Raw genomic sequence first — 20,228 nt, forward strand, 5'->3', positions numbered from 1 at the left:
CAGAGCCAAAATTAATAAGGCTGAAACAGAGTTGTTCTCTTCCCTCCCAAGTGCACACTCCCCCATTACCCCATCTAATCAAGTGGCATCACAAAGATTCAGCCAATCTGACTCTAACCCTAGAGATCATTCTTAGCTTCTTTCTCTCCTCCCACAGCTGACATCCAAGCCAGCAATTCCATTTGTTCTACCTGCCAATTATGTCCCAAGTCTAATCATTTCTCCCCTTCCTCATCCCCAATAAAATCCTCAGCATGGCTTGACTCGCTGCAGTAACATTAGGCAAGAAATAAAAGGCATTCCAGTTGGGAAGAAAGAAGTAAAATTATGTCTGTTCACAGATGATATAATCCTATATGTAGAAAGGCAGGTTGTGTGTGCGTGTGTGTGTGCGCGCGCACATACACACACCCCTACCTCTGTTAGAACTAATAAATGAATTCAACAAAGTGGCACAAAAGCAGTTGCATTTCTATATGCTAACAATGAACAACCCAAAAAGGAAATTTTGGAGTTCCTGTCTTGGTGCAGTGGAAACGAATCTGAGTGGGAACCATGAGATTGCAGGCTCGATCCCTGGCCCCACTCAGTGGGACAAGGATCCGGCGTTGCCTTAAGCTGTGGTGTAGGTCGCAGACGAAGCTCGGATCTGGTGTGGCTGTGGCTGTGGCATAGGCCGGCGGCTATAGCTCTGATGAGACCCCTAGCCTGGGAACCTCCATGTGCCGTGGGTGCGGACCTAAAAAGACCAAAAAAAAAAAAAAAAAGACAAAAGGAAATTTCATTTACAGTAGCATCGAAAAGAATAAAATACCATGGAGGTGAAAGACTCCTTTCAGTGAGTGCACTGAAAATAAATCATGGCTGAAAGAAATTAAAGATATAAGTAAGTAGAAAGATATCTGATGTTGGTACTACTCAAATCGATGTACAGATTCAGCACGATCCCTATTAAATTCTCAATGATGTTTTTCCATAAATATAAAAACCCATCCTAAAATTCATGTGGTTAAAATAAAAAACAAACAGGGACTCACCTTAAAAATTCTAAGGACAAAACAAAACTAGCTTAGTCGCATAACTAGAGTTTAATTTATTTTGCAAGACTAACAACCTGGGTCAAACTTTTTTGAGACTTTTGACAAACTTCCCAAAATCAAATTTTAAATTGGAGTCTTTATGACCTGGAATTAAGTTGGGATTTCCTAGAAGGCCCCTGGAACATCTCAAAGGAGATATGTTAAGCTGGTTCGTCTTATTTGACAGGTTAAATTACATGAGAATCATTATCAAGTAATACTAAGCTTTGTTTATATTGTATTTGTATAGTTATGTGTTAGTGTTCTGGAGATTATATGAAATTCCTAAAATTCTGATATCAGTCATAATTTTTAAATGTATGTCACAGAAATAACCAAATTTGTCAGTTGCATTATTTGTGTGTGTGTATTTGTATATGAACCTTCACCAGATGTTTAACCATGGCTATTTTTAAGTCTTTCGCCATTTGCCAATGGTTTTTACCTTATCCCAATGTTTTTGCAAAAGTGTTCTTGCAAAAATTCTTTATCTTTAAAGAAGTTCCTGGAGAAGATTCTGACAATTACTTTAGAATGCAGGTTTCTGATAACTTTAAGATCATAACACTGAACTGGGTAAGAATTTCTAGAACTCTGATGGAAAACTAATTCATAAAACTGCTAACAAAAGATCAAGATCAACAAGAATTATCATAGGATCCTCTATGAATTGATGAGGATGATTGTCAGTCTTACAACTTCATTTAAAACATTCCTGTTTCTTTAATGTTTCTTTTTTGAGATTCAAAGCACCTCTTTTTCTCTTCTCTTTAAAGCTGTCTATTTCTCTATAACTTACAATAACTTGTAAAGTATATCTTTGCAAAAAACTTTAAAATATTTATCTTTTTCTCTCAGCCTAATCCCTCCAGAATTCACCCTTATTGAATATTCTTATTTTTCGTATAATCAATCACTATTCTTGCTGTGCTTATGTAAATAATCGTGGCCAACTTTTTTGAAATGAGGCTTAATTTTCAAACAAATTAGTCTTACTGTGATTACCTTTGACTAAAAAGAGGGATGATTAAAGAGAGAAAAATTGTATATCTGTAATACATCTTTGTGGATATCAGATTCTAGTGCTGTAATTGTCTTTGCGGTTTGTTTTCTACCTAGTAACTGGAATGGAAACTGAATTCTTCTAGTTTCCTCCAGTATTTTGGCTAGAACTCCCCAAACAAACATTTGTGATTTTTTTCCTACTATTTTAACTTGGAAATGAAAACTGTCCTTTTCCCAGAGGCATGCAAGCTGCAGCTGGACAGCTCAAACTTCAGAGAAAGCATCACAAGAGCTCACATGTGGTCAGTTGTGTGCTTGTTGCTGTGACCACTCAGAAAAAACAGTGTGAGACATTCACACTACTAACAAGGAAAATCTATCTCATGGCCCTTGCTGGCCCTCACTCCATTTGAAGATGCTCAAATTCAACATCTGGAAACTTTCCCACTGACTGCTCTTCAAAACTCAGAGAGTGCATTTATAATTTGCTCAAATTATTAACTTCTGTTTTTCTTCTGTTTCCCTGGAAAAATGCTTCTCATCAAACTACATGATTGCTCACCCTATACAGGGGCCTAATTTAGGTGGAAGCGCACCTGCAATACCATCTCCTGAATTAAAACATCCTCATGTTCATCTTGTCCTAAGTAACCATGAGAATATGAAGATTGCTAATATATCATGTTGTGTCTATGTAAAGAATTTTAAAAAACTGAAACCTAATTAGACATTATCCAAAAAAAATTGTAGATTCACTTAGAGGTAAAACCTGAATCTGATCATAACCCATTCTAGTTAATTATTTAAATCTTGTCTCCTGGGAATCTCCACTCCAGGGAATTTTTTCCTTTTTACAGTCGCACCCTTGGTATATGGAAGTTCCTGGGCTAGGGGTTGAATCAGAGCTGCAGCCAACACCACAGCCAACACCACAGCCACGGCAACACCAACCAAGCCACATCTGCAACTTATGCCGAAGCTTGAAGCAAGGCCAGATCCTTAACCTACTGAGTGGGGCCAGGGATTGAACCCATATCTTCATGGAGACTATGTCAGGTACTTAATCCACTGAGCCACAATTGGAACTACACTCCATGGAATTTTTCAATCCTTGGCTATTGTTTTCTTTATAGTCATCATATGAACCTCTCTAGGGCATTGTATACTCTTTTTTCTTTTCTTTTCTTTTTTTTTTTTTTTTTAAGGACTGCACCTGTGACATACGTACATTCCCAGACTAGGGGTCAAATAGGAGCTTCAGCTGCCAGCCTATGCCACAGCCACAGCAACATGGGATCCCAGCCATGTCCTTTGACATACACCGCAACCCACCGCAATGCCAGATCCTTAACCCACTAAGCAGGGCCAGGGATTGAACCCAAATCCTCATGGATACTAGTTCGGTTCATTACCGCTGAGTCACAATGGGAACTCCAGGGGCATTGTATACTCTTAAGGATTTTAGATGCCTGTCAGCAGCTACTCACACACCAAGTGGTAGCCATCATGCTCAGACAGCTGTGTGAAATCAACAATAAGCACGTAAACGATGAAGTGATGACTACACAGTCCTCTTCCCTGAGGACTCGAATAATGGAAACGGTGCATATGCCATTTTTTGGCCTGACTATCCATCAACGGGGTAGATGAAAATAATGCTATACTGGTAGGTGATACTCTGAGGCCACTGGAAAAAATGACCAAAAGGGAGAATTTTAAAAATCAAAAACTAATGGAGACTACCCTTGAACATTCCCTGGGCAGACAAAACAAGTTTAGTTATACAAATAAAGCTTAATTTATTTTGCAAGACTAACACTATTGGGTCATTTATTGCTTATTCTTGTGAAAATCATAAGCAAAACTTGAGCTGTTTCCCAAAGTTGATAAGAGGTTATCACTGAAAATTCTAGTATTATAACCAATCACCATGAAGAATAATTTCCTATTGTTTGACTACGTGGAATCTAAAGGGACCCCCAGGAGTTCCCTTTGTGGCTCAGCGGAAACAAATCTGACTAGCATCCATGAGGACGCAGGTTCCATCCCTGGCCTCACTCAGTGGGTTAAGGATCCAGTGTTGCCGTGAGCTGTGGTGTAGGTTGAAGACGCAGCTCAGATCCAGCATTGCTTTGGCTGTGGCATAGGCCATCAGCTACAGCTCTGATTCCACCCCTAGCTGGGAACCTCTGTGTGCCACAGGTGCGGCCCTAAAAAGACAAAAAAAAAAGAGACACCCAAATAGCTAAATCAACATTGAAAACAAAGAACAAAGTTGGAGGACAAACACGTCCTGATTTCAAAAGTTACTACAAAACTACTGTAGTAATAATTTTTTAAGAAGTTTAAGCTTGGCATAAACTTAGCATAAAGACAGATATATAGATTAATGGTATAAAATACAGAGCTCAGAAATAAATCCTCACATACATGGTCCAATGGTTTTTGAAAGAGTGTCAAGATCATTTATAGGCAAGGGCAAGCTTTTCAATAAATACTGCTGGGAAAACTGGATGTTGACATATAAAAAATTTAGTTGGACTTTTCCCTAACATCATATTCAAAAAGTATCCCAAAATGGATCAAAGACCTATATTTAAGAGCTAAAACTATAAAACTTTTAGAAGAAAAAAAAAAAAAAGGAAAAGCTTCATGGATGTAGCAATGATTTCTTGGCTATACTCCAAAGGTACAGGCTTTGGACTTCAATAAATTTTAAAACTTTTGTTCATCAAAGGACACTATCAACAGAGTGAAAATGCAATCCACAGAATGGGAGAAACTATTTGCAAATCACACATCTGATAAGGGATTAATATCCAGAGTATATCTAGAACTCCTTCAACTCAACAGCAATAAAAACAAACCATTCAATTTAAAAATGAGCATAGGACTTGAATAGACATTTCTCCAAAGAAAATAAAAATACAAAGGGTCAATAAGCACTTGAAAAGATGCTCAACATCGCTAATTATTAGGGGAATGCAAATCAAAACCAAAATGAGATAACACTTCAGATCCACTAAGCTGGCTATTATAAAAACAAAAACAAAACAAACAGATGTTGGCAATGATGTGGAGAATTTGAACCCTTGCACACTGCTGACCAGAATGTAAAATAGTGCAACCATGATAAAAACAAAACAAAAAATAGTATGGCAGTTTCTCAAAAATTAAAAATAGAATTATCCTATGATCCAGCAATTCTGAGTATATACCCCAGAGAATTGAAAGCAAGTATTCTCTTGACCCTTGTATTTTCATACCCATGTTTACAGTGGTATTACTCACAATACAGCCAAACGGTGGATGCAAGTCAAATGTTCATTGATGGATGAATGGATAAACAAAATGTGATACATACATACAGTGTAATATTACTCAGCCTTTAAAAGGAAGGAAATTCTGACACCTGCTACAACATGGATGAACTTTGAGGACATTATGCTAAATGAAATAAGGCAGCCATAAAAAGATACTGTATGATTCCACTTATATGCAGTATCTAAAGAAGTCAAATTCATAGAGACAGAAAGTAGAAGGGTGGTTGCCAGGGGCTGAAGGAAGAGGGAAATGAAGGGTTATTGTTTAATGGATACAGAATTTGAGTCTTGTGAGATGAAAAGCGTTCTAGACACACATAGTGGTGATGGGTGCACAACAATATGAATGTACCAAATGCCACTGAGCTGTACTCTCAAAAACAGTTACAATGTTAAAGTTTGTGTTGTATATTTTACCACAATTTAAAAAAAAATTGGGGGGAGTTCCTATCATGGGTCAGTGGAAATGAATCTGACTAGTGTCCTGGAGGATACAGGTTCAGTTCCTGGCCTTGCTCAGTGGGTTAAGGATCCAGGGTTGACGTGAGCTGCAGTGTAGGTCGCAGACATGGCTCGGATCCCTTGCTGCTATGGCTGAGGTGTAGGCTGGCAGCTGCAGCTTGATTTGACCCCTAGCCTGGGAACCTCCATGTGCCATGAGTGTGGCCCTAAAAAGAAAAAATAATTTTTTTTAATTGGAGGAAGTGTAAGAAAAAGGATGCTCTAGCAGCATCCTACCTACTACACTGTCTACCTGTTTCCACGCTTGCTGTTCTACAATCAAGTTTTTAAAGAGTAAGTCAGATGGTGTGTCATTCCCTTGCTCACAACGCCATAATGCTTCCCAGCATACTCAGAAAATCCTGACTATGGTTGACAAAGGCCAGACCTGCTCAGCCCTTCCTACATCCCCCACAACCTTACCTCCTGCCACGAGGACTTCCGGTCTAGGACTTCTGGTCTGCGCCTCGAGTGCACGTACTGGTTGCCCCGCCCCCACACTCCCTCACTTAGTTCCGTTTAAAGGCCACCACCTAAGAGACTCCCTTTCTGAAAGGCATCCCCGACACTCTCTACTCCTCCTGCTGCCTTATTTTGCCTTATCGTGCTTATCCCCATCACTACCTCTGATAATATTACATATTTGGTCCTAAATTGTTGGACTCCTAGGCTATACACCTGTGCCACCTTCTCAGACACCTTGGCAATATCTCTGGGCCCGTCGCCGCCTCTGAAGAGGAGGCAAAGCCTGCAGCTTGCCCTTGCTCTCTCCCCACACTTAGGCCTGTGGACGCTCCAGCCTTCATGTCCACTCCCCACCCCTGCAAACAGCCACCCTTGGCCTCCCCAGGACAGCGAGTTACACAAGTGTGCCAACATACCTGGGGAAGAGGCCACACACCCTTGAGGACACTTGGCTGGGGAATTCTCAGGTGTCCCGAGCACACTACAAACAGGGAAGTGGCACTGGGGGGACAGGCCCACCCCTTAGCCCCACAGACTCCCAGACCCCTTGGGACAAAAAGGATTGGAAGAGGACCAGAGGGGTCTTCCAAAGCATGGCGCCCAGGGCCGTGGGTCCCCATGGCCAAGCCTACAAGTGGTTCTGCCTTCATGGCCCCACTCTAGCCTCCCTTTCTGGTCACACTTCCTGTTAGTGGCCCTCTCCTTCCTTAACCCACATTCCAGTCAAATTGAACTATTTATTCATCTCCAAAAATAGAAAGCACTATCCTAGGGCCTGAGAGGAATAAGTGGTTTAATTGTATTGGATTTTAAAAAATAACAAACATCTCCTTGAAAATAAACAAAGCTTTGCTTGTTTATAGTTTGTTTGCTGGAACTGTAACAGACCTTTTAGTCTTTTGTTATTATCTTGATATATATGAAAAAAGAGAAGCTCAGACCATCTGAGCTCCCTGGTCCCTAGTTAATGTTCCTCCAGGCCTGGAATCCAGGGCAGGGGGCTGCAAACCTGCTAACAATCCATGATGCCTGCCCACTCCATCAGGTCCCATCACATCCTCTGCTGACCTAAAGGCCATAGGAAGGACATACTGGCTCTGGACACGTGCGCACCCTCAGTCTCCCAAAGCCCTTCCCAGCCCTGCCCCTGGCCTTGTGCCAAGAGCCAGACCTATGAATCGTTCCTCGTCCCATCTGTAGCTCCCATAAGTGACAAAAATCTTGAGACTTGGGGGCAATGAATAGTAGGTCTTCCTTGAAAGCGCCAGGCTGCTGAGTCTGTGAAGATGAAGAAGAAGGAAGCTCTTGGAACCATTGTCTGAATGTCCCATTTCTCTCCGGCAATGACCGTGGCCAGGACAGTGCAGTGGTCTGGCCTTCACACAGAAGAACTGGGCATGAGGGTGGGCCATTCTCTGTGCAGCTTTTTCAAGGCGCTGTGGAGACGGGGCCAACGCCAAGCCTGCTGCTGTGAGAAGATGATTCTTCCCAGGCCTGGGACTCTGTTTCTAATATTTGATTGACCCAAGTAGGAATTCACAGTGCGCAAAAATCACGACGTTACTGTTGTTACCTGTAGAAAGAAAAGTCCTTGAAAGAATAATGCCGGAGGCGTTCACTGCAGGTTTTCTTTCTCCTTCCCCAAAAGTCCAATAAACTGACTAATGGCTGTCTCATTAAAATAAACAACGTGATAAAAACTCAACCCTCTACTTCCAGAGCTGACTGTGCCATCAGATTTTCAAAGAGCTGAGCAAGACTCTTTATCAAGAGTGTTAGAAGGAGAAGAAAAGCCTCTTCCCCTCGCCCCCCGCCCCCATCTCTTGAGATGCGACCCTCAAGGAGAGAAGACATCTCTTCAGGACTATTTTTAGGACAACCTGGGACTCCTAAGCACTCTCTAGGCGGGAACTCCACTGAAAGGTAACCAGTATAAATTCTTTGTACAGCTCGGTCTGGTGACATGAAGAGATGAAACCTCATTTGAATCGGATTTGCCGAGATGAAGAATGAAATCTTGTGTGTGAAGTAAGTAGGGTACAAGTCGATGGCTTCAAAGAGAAGGTCATCCTGAGCGCGGAGAAATGAATCAGCACATTTTCCAGGGTGTTGCTCTTGATGACCTTGGGAAAAACAACAACAACAACAACAACAACAGAGGCAGCATGTTTAATGTGTGCAGTGCACGGAGAACGTCTCTGGACCTCTCGAGGGCCTGCAGAAGTTATCAGAAGATGAGAATCAGCTCTAATTGTGAAGGAGAGCTCAAAGATTGTTCCTGGATGACAAGATGAGTTACGGAGAAGCAGGGATGGTTCCCTGCTGATTACACTAAGGCGCCAGTCAAAGAGATGTTTCCTCAGACCTTTAGAGACATAGGCTTGAATCTAACGGGTGTGTTCTTGTCAACACAATTCTGGGGCTTTTTTTTCTCCCTCTTTCGGCGCACCTGCGGCTCGTGGGAATTCCCAGGCCAGGGATCAAATCTGAGCACCATCTGCGACCTACACCACAGCTGTGGCAACACCAGATCCTTAACCCACTGCACCGGGGGGACCAAACTGGCAATGCCACAGAGACAAGCCAGGTCATTAACCCACTGCACCACAGCGGGAACTCAAATCTGGGGTTTTAAACCTTCAGAACCACAGTTAAGTCATTAGCGCATCAGAGTAGCTTATTTTCAGAATACAAGGAAGAAAGTGTGAATCATGTTTCTATTTGGGTCATCAACAAAGGGAAAGAACAGAAGCAAAACTTGAAAGCTCATGGGATTTAGAAAGCAACAAACTCATTTTTGCAGTCAGGCTCATTCTCTGATGAGACAAACAGAGAAAGAATCCCTGAGTGTAGTGAGCAGAATGATGGCACCAAAGATATGTTTGCATCCTAACCCCAGAACCTGTCAGTATTTTTGGAGTGTCATAACATTTATTTTGAAGCAGATTAAACTGTGTTCAATCCAACTCAGTTCTCTACAAATCAGAATGCCTGAATATACGTAAAAACTCTTAAATGGTTTTAATGTTTATTCCTCAGTTATATTGGATACACATCAGTTTCACTATCCAATGAATGCTGGCAGAGTTTACTGGGACCCAAAGTGTGATGAGGGAACCCTGCCCCAGCTGGCTGGTGAGTAAGGAATCCGCTGAGACCCTCTAGGGCCTCCTTCCTCCCAGGCCACCTCTTGAGTGTTCACTCCTCAGGCATCCCTTGCTTTTGAATGAAACAAAAGCTGTGACTGGAGTTTAATATTGCAGTTACTGGGCATTCATGTTTAGAATGTTAAAAAAAAAAAAAAAAAAGGCAGCAAAAAAAGCATCCTTGACAGTTAAAGTACTTCACTCTCTCCAGTGTGGTCTCTCTCATGTTTGGAAAGATTGCCAAAATTGGCTTCGATGACAAAAGCTGTGAGTAATTGAAGGAATCCATCCTGGATAACTCAGCTGGGCTCAAAATTCAATCATAGTGAAGAAAAAATGGAATTCCCCTCGTGGCTCAGCGGTTAACGAACCCAACTAGCATTCATGAGGATTCATCCCTGGCCTCTCTCAGTGGGTTAATAATCCGGCATTGCCATGAGTTGTGGTGTGGATCGCAGACATGGCTCGGATCCAGCAGTGCTGTGGCTGTGGTGTAGGCTGGTGGCTACATCTCCAATTCAACCTTCATATGCCACAGGTGTGGCTCTAAAAAGACCAAAAAAAATGCAATCACAGTGATCCTTAGAAGAGAGAGGCTGAGGGACTTTTGACAGACCCACACCCAGGAGACAACCACTCAGAGTGGATAGAGTGAGGCAGCTGTAAGCCAAGGAATACTGGAAGCCACTAGAAGCTGGAAAAGGCAAGGAAGGAGTCCTCTAAACCCTCCAGAGGGTGCATGGCCTTATCATGACCTTGATTGCAAAAATCTGGCTTCCAGAACTGTGAGGGAATGAATTTCTATTGCTTCAAGTGACCAAGTTTATGGCAACTTGTATGGCAGCCCCAGGGAACTCATAGACCTACTGCCTCCAACTATGAGGACCTAAAATTCAAGGAGAAAGCCATGTACATGTACTGTCCAACTGGTTTAATCCACAGAGGACTTATTTTTTATTATTAGTATAAAAATCCTTCTATTTGAATATTTTGGTTTTCAATCTCTCATGTGTAATTTTCCCTTCAGAGGAACAACTTAGCTTCCTGAGCACTGTGGGCTCCCTGGAGAGATGCTGAGGATGGAGTGAAGGTTAATGGCCACTCTAGTCCAGTCCAACCAGAGGCCAAGAGGGGGAGATGGAGAGCGGTTAGTCACATGACACGTATACCTCCTCAGCCCATACGCCCTTGCCTCTTTGCAAAGTGCTTTTTTCAATACGTTGAGCAAATTAGTGATGGGTTGCCAAGTTGAGAATTCTAACAGGAAGTTCATTTTCCTTGCAGAATACTGCATGACAATGAGAATAAGGAGACTCCAGGTCTAGACCTTAAGGGGCCAACTGACAGCCCTGGAGAAGGAGCAGGTCCATTTGCCACCAAATGACTTGTGCAATTGGGTTAAGGCAGAGCTTTCCTTGTGGAGGCTGTATACGTGGAGAAGCCCCCACCACCACCACTCTTCATCCCCTTATCAGACCTGTTTCGGCCTCCCCTCTCTAAGACCCCTAAAATGTCTTGCTGCTCATCCTAGGCCTTTTTTTTTTTTTTTTTTTTAACAAATAGTCAAGTAGCTTAGGATAAATTAGTGCCTAAGAACATAGCATTCTGGAAAAGTTCCACAGAATTAGAGGCTGAACAAAATGCATGTACAGAAGAGAATCTGAACTCGCCAGTTTAGCTTCAAAATTGTAATTGCTTATTATTCTTCTGGTTTCCTCCAAATCCCAAACCTGACCAGCTCTCAAGGCTCTCTCGCCGCCCTCTGTGGCTTCAGGCAGGTGAGTGCTTCCTTCACTCCCACCTTTGCCTGAGGTGGCGGGGGGCCAGGTAAGAACCCCAACTAGAGAGTCAAGAGACAGTCTGGTCTGATGTCTGCAGGCTGGCTGTATGGTCTTGGAAACACACTGAGACCCCTCCATGGGGGAAAAGGAAGGAAGCAAGATTCAAAGATAGATAAGGGAGTTCCCATCATGGCTCAGTGGAAATGAATCTGACCAGTATCCATGAGGATGCAGGTTCGATCCCTGGCCTTGCTCATTGAGTTAAGGATCCGGTGTTGCTGTGAGCTGGGGTATAGGTCACAGACATGGCTTGGATCCCGTGTTGCTGTGGCTGTGGGGTAGGCCAGTAGCTATAGCTTGGATTCGACCCCTAGCCTGGGAACCTCCATATGCCACAGGTGCAGCCCGAAAAAGACAAAAAAAAAAAAGAGAGAGAGAGAGAGATTTAAGACCATTTGCTGTATTCAAGGAATTTCTAAGCTAAATTTACTTTCCACAAAAAGCTATCATGCTACCCATCCCCCAAAGGCAGCATTTTAGTGTATTCCCTTCCAAACATTTTTCTGTGCTGTTTACTCATTTGTCACTTGCTTTGTTTGACATAAATTTGCATCCTGCTTTTTCCCCCATACACTTTAACAGATTTTCCCACGTCAGCATACATAATTTAATGATGGAATTCTAATCCATCCACAGGAGGCACTGTAGTTGGGAAAACAAAATGCCTTCGTTGTTATTTTTTTCCCCTGATGCATGAGGCTTTTCCCAAATTTGGGGTTGACAGACCATGGTGGACGGCTCTGGGTTCGTTTCAGTAACGGAAAGTCAGGAGCGGATATGAACATGAAGTTCGGCACGGCAGACAACCGAAGGGCTCTGGAGATAAATGACAGATGAGCCACCAGGAAATCCTAGAGTGTTCTGTTTGCCACCTTCCCTGGGCTGCGTCCGAGTTTGCGGCCAAGGCTTTAAGAACTCACATAGGGAGAGCCCGAGGAGCGGGGTTTCCACTAACACGACCCCCGGAGTCCAGGCTCACCACCAGGGCCCCTGGGGATCCCGGGAGAGCTGCTTTCACTCGGTTCTTGGCAGAGCGCGTGCTCCAGCATTTAACCTGCAGTCACCATGGCAGCAGGGTGATGACCAGATGATGCAGGGGACCAGCTGTCTCTCCTCCTTTCCCATCTCTAGACAGAAGAATGACCCAGCTTGAGCAGAACACCTCAGGGACATTTGGGAAATAGAGGCAGGGGGGAAACTGGGGACAAGGACAGGAGGAGAGGAGATAATTTGGAAACAGACTGTCACTCCAGAAGAAGGCCCAGGAGCTGTCATGTAATTTGGTCCCTCTACTACAGAGGCGTCAAGCCTGCTGGGCAGCCCGGGGCCTGGGCCTGTTGCCCCAGCTCTATTCCTGCCTCTCCCCTGCTCTTGCTTTCTCTGGTAAGGGGACGGGATGGGGGCATTGACCCCTAAAGCCTGCAAGATGCAAACTCCCAGGTCCACCCATCTGATATCTGGATGTGGCACTAGTGGAAGAAAGGGGGAAAAAGCCAGAGGGTTTTTTCCCATGCACCCCTCTGGTGGCATTTCTGGTGGTAGCTGTGTCTGCTCTGTGGCTCCAGCTTCTGCCCACTTGACCTGCTATGGGCCCAGCTTCTGCTGAGGGACCCTGAGCTTGGAGAAAGCCATGTCCCCGCTCTGTCCGTGCAGCCCATGGTGGTCACAGCCCCTCTTTCGAGCTAGTCTCTGTCACCTTAGTCCTCCTCTGGTCTCTCAGCTCCCTCATCACCTGCGCAAAGCTTCCCTCTTTTAAAGGTGCGGAACAGGTTCTGTGTTTCTGGTGGATCCTGGGCAGCTGCGCTACCAAGGCCTGTGTAAGCTGAGGAATGGGCTTCTCTGACTGCTCCTTGCTCTTTGAGGGGCACCCGTTCCCCACACTCAGTTGCTCTGACCTTTACTGGTCACCCTCCAGTGCCAGGCATTGCCACGCACCTATCTCATGTAGGCATTGCAGTGACGCTCTGAGTTAGATACTGCCCTAAATGATGAGGAGCTTATGTTTCAGAGATGCTGAGCAATTATGTATCCTCCTACCATCAGCAATGCCATGGATACCAACCCTAGTTTGATATTATAAATCCATCCTGCCTATATTAGGAAATTTCTACTTACTTACAGAACCAATAGCTTCTTTTAGCCTTGCTCAGCATTTGCATGACACTCATATTCTTTGGCACCATTGTTTCCTTGGCTTATCAGGCTTGTCTCCATCTTAACAGCCTGAGGAGGGGGGGCAGCCCGTGCCCTTTGGGCATGCCAAACCAAAGTGAAACTGGGCGTGCTCCACAGAATAGACAGCCCAAGAAAACAAAAACACAAAATGCATCATGCATTTAAGTACCTAAAGAGTACTTTGCAGTTGCTTTAATAGCTGGAGACTTCAGAATTCCACAGAGCCCAGGAAATTGTATTATTTCATCCAAGTCATTAGAGAGGTCCGAGTACCAAACCCTTAGGAACGGCCCAGCCGAGCCAATTTGCTTTGCTTCTCGTCGATGAGCCAGGAGGCTCCTGTTGATGAGCGCCCAGGGCGCAGTTAGTGCTCCCCTCTGTCTGATGGGGAGGAGCGACGCTGTGGAAGGAAAGGGGCCTGAGCTCCATGCTGGTGGGGTGGAGAGACGCGGGCTTGGTAAAGGAGCGGGTGCTACAGGAAAACAAACAGATGGGAAACGCCGAGTGGAGAAGGCATTCTGAAATCTGAATTTCTCACACTCTAGGGATGTCAGTGTTTATAAATTCCTTCCTCCGCTGCACATAAAAAGACTCTTCTGTTTTGAACATGTTAAGTAATTAGGAGCCTGGAAGGATGAAACCCCAGGAAACCTAGTAGGGTGTATTAAGGAACCAGCTTGATGTAAGGCTGTGGTTTTTCCTCTCTGTGTAAAATGGTAGAAAAGAATAAATGGGCTTTTCCTTACGGGCCAGAGTCAGAAGCTCCTAGGTGTCTTTGTTCTGATGCTGGCCCATAAGGAAAAACCCATTGCCTACGCTGCAACTGAAGCATAATAGGAACTCAATAAATGTTTGTGTGGACATACAGAAAGGAAAACAAAAACAATCTTGCCAGTTTCAAGGAGCACGTCTGTGTTCTCTCTCTTCCTTCTTTTCTCTATGCATTTGCTCAGGAAGCATTAAGCAGAGGTATGCCAGGCCCCATGCTGGACAAACAGGATGTAATGACGCCTAAGACACGGGTCCTGCCCACAGGAGGGCACCACCTAGTAGAGAGAGGCAGGGGGGCAACATTCCCAAGTCCTTGTGTGTTTGGGGGGTGGGGTGGGGGTGGGGGCGGCCCTGGAGGAAGGAACAGTCAGTCCTAGGACCCAGCTAACACGTGCAGGTGCCTCTGTGTGAAGGACACCCTTTCTGGGTATGAGAATTATAACAAGGTATGTCTTCCTCAGTAAACGGCAGCCCCGGGCTGCAGATGACCAGTTGCCAGACACCAGGGGTGGGACCTCTCTCCTACTCCCCCTCGGTCCAGGACACAACCGGACTGGCCCTGGTCAGCGCTTCTTCCCGAGGGGGAGCACATCAGAAAAGGCTTCTGGAGGCAGTGGGCAGGAACTGGATCTGGGAGAGAAGCTGGCACCCCAGGTGGAAGGCGGGCCATCATGGCAGGGAATCTGGGGAGCAATACCAGGCAGCCTGGGCTGCCGTCCCACGGGGCCGTTTCAGGTCTGCATATGTGTGCACAAGACTTACCCCCCCCTGCGTCTCTTAGCCCCCGTGAAATAACATTAACCATGATGGAGCAGCAGAGCGAGGTTATTCTGTAAGGTGGTGTCCATGAAACGCTCGGCATGGGACAGCGTCATGCTGAGGTTTGGAAGAGGATAAAAAATGAATTAAAAATAGGGCCGACTGGCAGGGAACTTTAAGTCTAGTAGTTCGGTTCAGACACTTACACAAAAATTATCCTCCAGGTAGAATGTGAAAGTGCTGCAGAGGAAATGAATGTGTTTGGTCTCCTTTGATGTTGATTATCTTCTAGGCAGATGTGATGGTTAAGTTTATATGCCAAGGTGGCTAAGCTATGGTTGGCCAACTGTGTGGTCAAATGCTGGTATGGCTGTTGCTGGAAGGTATTTTTTAGGTGAGATGAATACTTAAATCAGTCGACTTTGAGGAAAGCAGATTATCCTCTATCTGTGGGTGAGCCTCAGTTGAAGGCCTTAAGAGCAAAGACTGCATTTCCCCAAAGTAAAAGAAATTCTCACGGTAGCAACACAGAAACTCTGCCTGCGTTTACAGCCTAGTGCCCTGGGGAATTTGGACTCAAGACTACAACATCAACTCTTAATAGAATTCCCAGCCTGTTGTATGGTTTTTGAATTTGTCAGCCTTCATGTTCATACGAGAAAATACTTTAAAATAAATTGTGTGTGTGTGTGTGTGTGTGTGTGTGTGTGTGTATGCACATGCGTGCATGTGTCCCACTGGTTCTGTTTCTCTGGAAAACTTTTAACACAAGCATGATCAGAGGATGTTTTGGGGAAAATCCAGCATATGGCATAAGTTGATGAGAAATGATTACACAAGGGGAGAGATTAGGTTAATAACTGTTCTCTCTGGAGAACACAGATTCACAGCATTTTTGGAAGGGGGGATTGGATAATTACCAAATAAGCAATCCAACTCGGTTTGCAAGTCTGATTTGTGGCCCTTTCAATCTCAGTTCCTTAAAGCAGCCTTCCAAAGACTCTACAATTTCAAACAAATCTCTCAAGAATTCCACTTCAGGAGTTCCCATCAGTGGTAATGAACCAGACTAGTATCTATGAGGACGTGGGTTCGATCCCTGGCCTCTCGCTCAGTGGATTAAGGATCCAGCATTGCCGTGAGCTGTGGTGTAGGTCACTTATGTGGCTCGGATCCCGTGTTGCTGTGGCTGTGTGTAGGCTGGCAGCTGTAGCTCTGATTGCATCCCTAGCCTGAGAACTTCCATGTGCCTTGAGTGTGGCCCCAAAAAGACAAAAAAAGAAAAAAGAAATTCACTTCACTGACAGCAGTAGACAAGGCTCTTTCTTAGCATCTGGGGCTTAGCAGAAGCTGCCCGACATTTCAGTGCATGATTTATGTCCCTCTCCAACTAGAATATAAGCTTCCTAGGTTTTCTCAGCATAGAACCTGCCATTCTAAACTCAGTAGGTGCTCAATAAAGCCGGTCAAATTGAATTGAATCAACTCTGCCTTCCTGTGGACCTTAGATTGCTCTATTAGAGGCTATTAAATTCCCACAAATGGCAGCATTCTAGGCAGAGCAAGGGGATGGGGGAAGGTTGGAAACCCCTTTTCTCGCGCACTTCCCCTCCCTCACAACGCACGTGCGGCTGAGCCCTCGCTTGCTTCCTCTTCCCCTCGATTCCTGGCCCGAGGGCCCAGCATTAAGTCAGCGATTACCAGGGACTAATGGGATGCCTTCTGCTTGATGCCTGGTGGGAAAGGAAAGGACTGGAGGTCTAGCCTCTTGGTTTCTTGGCCTCTGACTCCCGTAGTCACTTTCTCCATCTCTGCCACCCCCGTTGCCCCCGCCCACCTCCGGGCACAGTCTCAGCTCCGTCTGCACTATCAACCACACGTTCTCCAAATCTTCTATTTCAAACATCCTGCTCGTGCTTGGCCACCACGTCCTAACCTCCTGTCTCACTCACTCGATTCCCCTTCTCCAGCTACACTTCAAAATCACAAAGCAAACATTTAGAGCAGGTGGGTGATGGGGTCCTGCTGTCCAGCCCGGGGAACTGAATCTAGTCTCTAGGGTAAGAACCGGATGGAAAAAAAAAAGGAGGGATGTATTTGGGGGCTGGGTCCCTCTGCTATACAGTGGAAATTGAAGGAACATTGTAAATCAACTATATTTTAATAATAATAAATGTTTCAATTAATGGTATAAAAATACAAATACATCACAGAGTACTCTGATGCATGCGCGCACGCGCACACACACACACGCACACACACACACACACACCCCATGCAAAGAGCTACTGTCTCCATTCTCCTTCCCCGGCTCAGCGTCCAGCATTCCAGGTCCTCTCCTACAAACACCCCTGGTCTCCTCTCTCTCCTGCTGCTGACATCACCTGACAAAACTCCAGCTCTGATTAAACCCCACTGGCTGCCCAGTTCAGGCCTGCCCTCCGGCAGCCAAACCCAGATAAAGAAAAGCAAACATCTGGCTGCTTATTTTTAACTTTACATCAGTGACGGCTCTTCAGCGACATTCCATGTTCCGTGATAAATCCAGTCCCCTCTCAGCTGATTATTCGGTGTTTTCCCCTCCCTCTTCGAACCTCCACGAAACTTTTCCCGGCAAGTTCGGCTTGTGACCTCATTTCATACTCTGTTGAGAACATATGTACAAGGAGATGAGAACCACCTCGTCTTCCCACCCCCAAAGCTGCGTCGGACCCACAGCTTTTGCCTTCCGGACTGATACAAGGGCGTGGAGCTGACCATGACCGCTCCTCTCGAAGGCCAGCCCGGTCCCATGCCCTCCAGCCAGCCAGCTCCCCTACCCAATCTCCTGCTCCTGCAGCATCCGTTTCTTCCCTGCTGGATCCTTCCAGTAACTGACCTATCAAGTACATTCCTTGAAGCCTTCCTGACTGTTCCTCCATTTCTCTGTTCTCCTGTAGAGCACAGACGTTGCCTATCTTTTTTATTGTGCTCCCAAGCCTTCATTCTCTTACACAACCCCCTTCCAGCCAGGCTTCTGAGCTCATCAATCCACTGGGTAACTTTTTTTTTTTTTTAGGGCCACACCCGTGGCATATGGAAGTTCCCAGGCTAGGATTCCAATCAGAGCTGGAGCTGCCGGCCTACACCTCAGCCACAGCAACACCAGATCCAAGCCACGTCTGCAACCTACACCACAGCTCATGGCAGTGCTGGATCCTTCACCCACTGAACGAGGCCAGGGGTCGAACCCTCATCCGCACGGACACGAGTGGTGTTTGTAACAAGCTGAGCCATGATGGGAACTCCTGAAAGACTTAGCAAGACCAGCGGTGACAGCTCTTTGATCTAAACCAGTGGTCACCTCGCTGTCCACATCTTCCTGCCCACAGCAGCGCTGGCCATTGACCGCACCATCATCTGCTAGGTTCCAGTTGATCTGGTGGTTAAGGGCTTCAGGCTAATCTCCACCACTGGAACAGAGCTGAGAGTCTTCACAGCTGTATATTATCTTTGCTGTTGTTACTTCTCTGGCTGGATAACAGTCTCTGAACAACTCTCTGGGTTGTCAACATTTCCTTGGGCAAATTTCTTAAGCTCCTCCTGGCTCAGTTTCCTCATCTGAAAATAGGGATAATGGTATCTGCCTCCTGAGGCTGTGTGAGGACTGAGTGGGTTTCCTCTTTGTAGAGTCTGAGAACAATGTCTGGCACATAGTCAGCATCTCATAGGTTAGCAGTAATTACTTAAGTTTCAGGAAAGGTAAAATGGAACCCGTGACTTCCTTCTGGCTTTAGTTTACCCTTAGACTTAACACTCAAGGAGAGAATTGATTCCCTATGACCCATCCACATACCTAAAATTTTTGCCAGAGTTTAAATTATTCACTCAAGTATTTTCAAACTATATAAGCTTCTCTGGCCTTAGGGCCAGTTTTTGCAAATGCAACAGTCTGGCTGGTGAACAAATTTACATGTGAAAGTTGAGTTACTGGAATCCTATAGTCAACCCCTAGCCTAAGGGAAAGGAGAGGACGGAGCCTTGAAGGAGGGACACACACACACACACACACACACACACACACACACACACCACACACACACACACACACACACACACACGGGAGGGGGGAAGGAAGGGAGAAAGATTACCTTTTAGAACAGGAATCAAAGGAAAAAGACTTTTTTTTTATTATTATTATTGCTACCTAGACATACCAGAAAGGCTAATAATACTCCACTTTGGTTATCATGAAAGCTGTCCATCAGCCCCTCGTCCCTGGAAAAAGGAAACCTGAAGGCTGCAAACTTCAAAGTAGGTCAAGGAAAGATCGGCCTGTCCGCCTGAAGCCTAGAAGGCCGGCTGATAAGAACCCAGCGCACCCTGGCGCCCTGGTCTCCACCGCGTGGCAGGAAGGACGTGCACCATCAAACCTGGGCTGCACGGAGGGAGAATGTTCTTGGTAGGGCTTTTTGTTTATTTTCCTTGAGCTCTGAAACCTTAAGAGAATGGGGGAAGGCAGATCCAGTCAGATATGTCTTAAACCATCAGGTGGAGACACCAAAGGGTGGGGGTGGGGGGTGGGGAGGTGCCACCCTCTCATTAGATGGTCTGGAGCTGGGACTCCTCACTGTGAGAACAGACTCCTTTTTTAAGAATTCAGTTAGATTCTTGTCCATTAAGTATAACGTCTAATTTTAGATATTTTCCAAGGAAATGACCAAGTAAATCCTCAATGTCTTCATCGTCTTCCAAGGAATTTCTGAGTTTTTTTTTTTTCTTTTTTCCGCAGTGTTTTCCCTAGAAACCTGCCTTGGAGTCCAGTTTGGGAAGTGGATGGGATTCCCTTCTTTGGAACCTAGCTGATTAGCTTTGGGACAGGAAAGGGTTTGACCTACAGTCCCTCGATGCCACAACCCTGGTTCCACGGAAAGATCATCTGTCAGTCCCCTTTTGCAATTTACTCAGCTCTATGGCAGGTGACAGAAGGAAGAAAAATCCAACTTGAGGGAAGGTGACACCAAGGCCAATTTCCTCTGCCTGGAACATCTCTCTCTCTCTGATGGATTTCTTCTCATCCCTTAGAGCTCGGTTTAAATATCACCTATGCAGAGTCACCTTCCCATCTCCCATCTACTGTGGATACGCCCCCTGTGACAGGTGGTGGTGGACCATGGTCCCCAG

At 45.3% G+C, this 20,228-nt stretch overlaps 1 long non-coding RNA gene across 1 annotated transcript in view; it reads left to right on the top strand.

The window, feature by feature from the left end:
* Positions 1–20,228, top strand: part of LOC125113469 (uncharacterized) — a 40,726-nt gene that overhangs the window by 20,031 nt on the left and 467 nt on the right. The window contains exon 3 of the long non-coding RNA XR_007131465.1: positions 19,302–19,506. This is a non-coding gene — a long non-coding RNA (uncharacterized LOC125113469). The remainder of the gene's footprint in view (positions 1–19,301; positions 19,507–20,228) is intronic.

This window comes from Phacochoerus africanus, chromosome 13 (assembly GCF_016906955.1).
Source record: "Phacochoerus africanus isolate WHEZ1 chromosome 13, ROS_Pafr_v1, whole genome shotgun sequence".
NCBI classification, from domain to species: domain Eukaryota; kingdom Metazoa; phylum Chordata; class Mammalia; order Artiodactyla; family Suidae; genus Phacochoerus; species Phacochoerus africanus.